Source organism: Papaver somniferum, chromosome 7 (assembly GCF_003573695.1).
Source record: "Papaver somniferum cultivar HN1 chromosome 7, ASM357369v1, whole genome shotgun sequence".
NCBI lineage: Eukaryota > Viridiplantae > Streptophyta > Magnoliopsida > Ranunculales > Papaveraceae > Papaver > Papaver somniferum.
The window spans coordinates 226,841,574-226,847,602 of record NC_039364.1 but is presented as its reverse complement, the minus strand read 5'-3'; the positions used below and the strand labels follow the sequence as shown (position 1 = coordinate 226,847,602).

The window sequence follows — 6,029 nt, the reverse complement described above, 5'->3', positions numbered from 1 at the left end:
GAAGCTGATGACGGAGATATCCCAGATAAAAGTCACACATGACTATCGAGAAGCTAATCAGGTAGCGGACAAGCTAGCAAATGAGGCGATCGAACATCAACAACAACATCCTACTTCATCGACAACAAGAATCTGGGACAACAAATGCCCATCTTTTGTTACCAATATTGTAAACAATGATAGAAATGGGTGAAAATTGCCCGCACTGTACGTACTTTAATAATTTAGTTTAATCAGTAAATGGTTCCCCTCCAGAAAAGGGGTTCCCCATTCAAAAAAAAAAAAGAATAATAATAATATGTGAAAATAAGAAAAGAACAAAAATGTAAAATTGTGCCTCTTAATTTTTGGGAAATGCTATTCAGAGCACTAAAACAACACTCTACTTACAGCTCAAAGCATCTCAACCATACATCTCTCAAATGAATAACCTTTTTATACAAAGATGTGTCCTGGCTGAATTGTTTTGAACCAGTGTCCTTGTGACACCTATCACTGAGTGGTTAATAGAGCTCTAAGTGGAGTGCTGAATAGCATTTCCGTTTGGCGTGTTTTCAACTGTTATCTTTTTAGTTAAACATATTTAGCCGGATGGGATTCTTCATCAAAGATAGTAGGAGTCCGGGACGTCCATGGGCGTTGGTAAATTGAAGATTTAGAAACTTGTTGACAGAAACTTAATTTAAAACTTATTTCTCTAGAATGATTATTATTTAATTTAAAACTTGTTGAGATTATTATTTAATTTCTCTAGAATGTTGATAGAAACCCGATAAACCTTAACATGGATTGTACCCATGAGCTGTACCATACCAGAATTGTGGTCCTATATATAGGGTTACATTCTAGACTCAAACCTAACAAAAGAAGGAAACCATCACACCCATCTTATTCTTGTTTGTTCTCCATGTTGATAATTTTGGTTGGCGACCATATTCTCTCGAGTTAGATCATGCTAAAATCCAGAACTAGAACGAGAGTCTTTTTCTTTCCATTTGTCTTCTCTAATTATTTTTTTCAATTAAAACTAGAACTAGAACTAGAACTAGAACTAGAACTAGAACGAGAGTCTTTTTCTTTCCATTCTATACTAATGGAATATCAAATTTAAGATTTTAAAGTTTGTTGAGATTAGGGGTTACCTCCCATTTGATTAGGAGTATAAAAATTCACTTTCTCATTTGTATCTATTAATTTGGATTTCCCGCAAAATATCAATTGTGCTTCTGCAAGATTTCAACATTGCCTGGTGCTAATACAGAGATTCTTCTGAGTCACTTAAGTGCAAGTTTATATACTACAGAGTATTATATTTCATTTCACCCGATTTGGGGTATAGGCATATAGCAGTTGAGCAACGACTATAACCTAAAGTAGTCGTTCGCGACAAAGTTGGTGCCGTGCCCTAAAGATATTACCAAGGCACGAGTCAGCGCACGACAGACTCTGTGCTCAACTGCACGAGTTAAAGCTAGGCCACCCTATTTTATTTCCCATAGTGGGGAACCACATTTGTCAAACCACTTGGATTGTCAAATTTGAACATTTTGGCAAGTCCTCTGAGTTGCCATTTGGTACAAAATCAGCCTTGTGACCCAATTTTTTTATAAGTGAGTAAAATAGGTCTTGGAGCCAGCAATATAGTTTATTTTTATTATGTATCCTGGATTTTGTATCATGACCACCAGACATATATTTTCGGAATCCAAAATGTGTTAGGAGCATAGGCTATGGATACTAACTCCTTCATTTTGAATTAACACTTGATTAACTGAAGGATTGATCTACCACGGGGAAGGAGGAAACAAGACTAGCATCGCGAGAAAAATTCAAAAGGAAAACCCAAAATGCCTTACATGGGGGACCGTCTGCCTTTCGAGGAAAATTTTCTTGGCTACGAGAGAGTCCCCTGTGTATGGCAATCTTTCTTTGCTATACGGGAGACAATTCCCCGTATAGCCTTCTTTTTTTCACACGGGAGACAATCACCTGTGTATTGTCCAGTACCGACCACTCCTTTGCCTGAAGGAGTGTAAGAAAGAGTCGGAGGCAAAGGAGTGATGGAAGACCCCCATAGTAGGCAAAGGAGTGTTGGTGGCCTGAAAAGTTTCTCATAGCCTGAAATTTGGGACCTTACTAAAACTCTATCCTTCCATGACTCGTATTTTACATTTGGACTGAAATTGTGACAACACTAATTTTGTTTCTTTACTCGCATCTAAAATCTGCAGCGTAATCTGAAATCTATTACGTGTACGAAAATCTATTGTATGACCCGAAAATTATACCTTATAGCCAAATTTATGCATTCATGCTGGTCAAAAATCTTGATCATGTTGTAAAATCGGAAAATGGGTTATTTGTCCAAATATTTTTAAAACATGATTTTAATGGACGAGTAAAAATTAGTATGGGTGAAATGTACACAAAAAATTAGCAAGAATGAAACTGGATGCATCCTGATGTAAATTAAAAATAAGAAAAAGTATTTGAAAAACGGAAAATGGGTCATTTGTCCAAAAAAATTTAAAACATGGTTCAAATGGAAGAGTAAAAATCAGTACGGGTGAAATGGACAAAAAAAAATAGCAAGGATGAAACTGGATTCATCGCGGCTTAAACTTAAAAAATAGTAAGGATTAAACTAGATGCATCCTGATATAAATTAAAAATAAGAAAAAATATTTAAAAATGGGTAGGATGAAACTGGTTACATCCTGGCTATTTTTATATTTTTGTCCATTTGAACAATATCTTTTTAATTTTTGTCCATTTAAACAGTATCAAAATGTACAAGTCTTTTTCATCCAGGAATTCTTGATTTTGGTCTTTTTAACCAATTTTATGTTTGAAAAATGGGTAAGATGAAACTGTTTACATTCTGGCTATTTTTACATTCTCGTCCATTTGAACAGTATCAAATTTTACATGTCTTTTTCACCCCAAAATTGTTGTTATTGGATTAATCGACCAATTTTGTGTTGTAAAATTGGCATCTAATTTAAATCGCATTGTAATTCTAAAAGGAGCATCTTGACCCAAAATCTACTCTAAGAAGTAATGGCCAACCTGACCCAAATCTAGCCTTAGCTAGCCATATTAGAAAAGCATTTGTACTACAACCATAGTTTATGATATCGTGCTCTATGATCTAGAGATTCAATTCCCAAACAGGAGAATATGTAGTCGTAAACTCGTAATGCCTCTGCTGAGTGAATTCAGTTACAATAATGCCTGAGCTATCAAAGACTCAAACAGCACTTGCCTTACTTAGATTATGCGAGCATGTATGAGCGTCGTTTAGTTATAAACATTTGAGCCTCGTTTAGTTATAAACATTTACATGCAAAGTGATGATAGCCGTATGAGCCCGTACATTTTTTTGTTGTTTCCAAATCTATATAAGGGAATGCAGCCATGCATGGACCATCAAAGAGTTGAGATCACTTGCCGTTCTCAAAAGTAGACACATAAAGAGAAAACACATGTTTCTTTTAACCTATTTTCGAATTTCCAGGCTTTTACAGCCGTATAACTGTTCAATCTCATATCCAACTCTTCTTTATGCATGTTAAACAGTTCAAGTGGGGGCAACCTTGCTACCGATCAAAAGACATACCAAGAAGCATAAGTTGACATGTACAGTATCCTTAGCATGTCTCATTATCCTCACATTCTCTATAAAAAGTACCACTGTCGTCAGTCCTAAATTCAAACTAAGAAAATACTCTTCTTACAACTTCAAAACATTTCAAAATCTCAATAAAAAACAGTTGTCTTTAATTCCCTTTTGAGCTAAAGAGATGGGAGAAACAGAAGGTCAAGGATTTGAGCTCACAGAGCTGAAGTTGGGTATGCCTGGTGCTTCTTCTAAAAAATTAGCAATGGAGATCGTTAAAACTGATAAAAGTAAGAAAAGGGTATTTTTGGAAATTATCCCAGACGAAAATAGTTCGTCATCAACCGTGGAAATTAGTTCCTCAACCACAGTCAGTGATGGTAAGAATAATCATGAAAACAAGATTCGAATAATGGGATGGCCACCGGGAAAAAGGAGCAGAGGAGTTCGTGAACAAGATGATTCATTGCCTAAAATGTACGTAAAAGTATCCATGGATGGTGCACCGTATCTTAGAAAAGTCGACTTGAATATCCACAAGGAGTATTCAGATCTTGCACAGGTCTTCGACAATATATATGGTTGTTTCAATTCCGATTCAGAATACATATCGATTTATGAAGACAAAGATGGAGACTGGATGCTTGTAGGAGATGTTCCTTACAAAATGTTTATTGAATCATGCAAAAGGTTAAGGATTATGAAGAGATCAGACGCAAACTGTTTTGGGTTGCAAGCATGATGATATTATTCTTATGCGTACAAGTACAACCACAGGTTGTTGAATTAAGTTACTGTAAAATGATGATTTATGGAAGCCGTTCATGAAGGTTACTCAGATATTATATTTAAGCAACCGTATATATATGATTCCAGATTGGGTACGTATAATCCTACGTGCATACGGATAAACAAATCTGTTATCAGCAATAAACCTACGTGCTTTCCCGATGTAAGAAGACAAATGCATCCGGGATATAGGTTATAAGACAGTAACAAACCTACATGCTTTCCCGACCTTGTGTCCTTGTGTCTCATGCCATCCATTTTATGATATTATCAGCAATCAATGTTTTTATTTATAAGATGTACGTCCAATATGTACCACGAAATGTCATCGGTGATTTAAGGTTTTTGTAAAAACTGTTGAATCTTCAAGAAAATCCCATAAATTGAGTGAAGTCGGTCAACAGCTCGGCTACTGCAGTGAGAATCTATATTTGTAACACTATTGCATCTTCCAACAGACCTGAGTGAGGGTGTGAGTGAGAGAGAGTAGAGTGCACAAATTTTTGTTTGCAAGTGTGTCCAAACTCTGCTGCGAAATCTAACTGATCTCTCGATATATTGGAATCTAATCTTCTGCGCAAAAGAACTCAACATCACATGCTTTGCATCATCAATTTCGTTCTCGAAGATCACATCATTCCCTCCAAATTGACCAACATATCGCTGCTGGAACTTTTGATGAATGGGTTTTGGTCTCCAACTTTTGATGGTAGAGGCCCAAACCAACAGAGCCAATAAAACGATTCAGATCCTGAGAGACAAAGTTGCAATGGATTAGAAGATGTGATACCAACTTGCCTTTTCTTTGTTGAGTAACCATATGTTCTCTAATTAAAGACTTGAGTTAATAATGTAAGTTTATTGGTTTGTGTTTTGGGAACTTTGTTGTTTGGTCCTAAGCCCATAAAGTTAGTTATAATAGGGTCCAACCGTTTTTTTTTTTATTCAGAGGTTCAAAATTAATTAAAACATGGAAATGACCATAATACCCATTGTTACCAAACGTGTGTGTTTACACATTCATTATATTGAGTACTTATCTATTACACTGATTATAAATTCGAGTACATATCTGCTACACTGCTTATAAATTCGAGTACATATCTGCTACACTACTTACAAATCTGAGTACATATCTGTCGCACTGCTTACAAATAGAACACGTATCCGCTAAACCGCTTACAAATTCGAGTATATATCTGCTGCTTACGAATTCGAGTATGTATCTGTTGCACTGCTTACAGGAAAAGTACATGTTTGTTAGAATCAATGATAAATAAATTAGAAAACGTTTTACATCACATATATTATAGGATCATACCATTAATCTCTAGTATTTCTTTAATACAATATTAAATCATATAAAAAATAAAGGAAAACCTATATATGCACAATACACACATAAAAAGTTGTACAAAATTAGCACATACTTCAGTATTTCGCATACGTACTCATGGATCAAACAAATAAAAAAAGTGGCAAAATTCTGATAAAACAGAACCAGAAGAAGTTTCTATCAGTACGCAATATACGTACTGCGTATTCATGAACTAAAAAATCAACTGCATGTAAAGAAGAAGTGATGAATATAACATAATCAAAGCACATATTTAGTATTACA

The 6,029-nt window shown here is 35.3% G+C and overlaps 1 pseudogene; it reads left to right on the top strand.

Moving 5' to 3' along the window:
• Positions 1 to 3,710: 3,710 nt before the first annotated feature.
• On the top strand, positions 3,711 to 4,972 carry LOC113299721 (annotated as a pseudogene).
• The last annotated feature ends 1,057 nt before the right edge of the window (positions 4,973 to 6,029 follow it).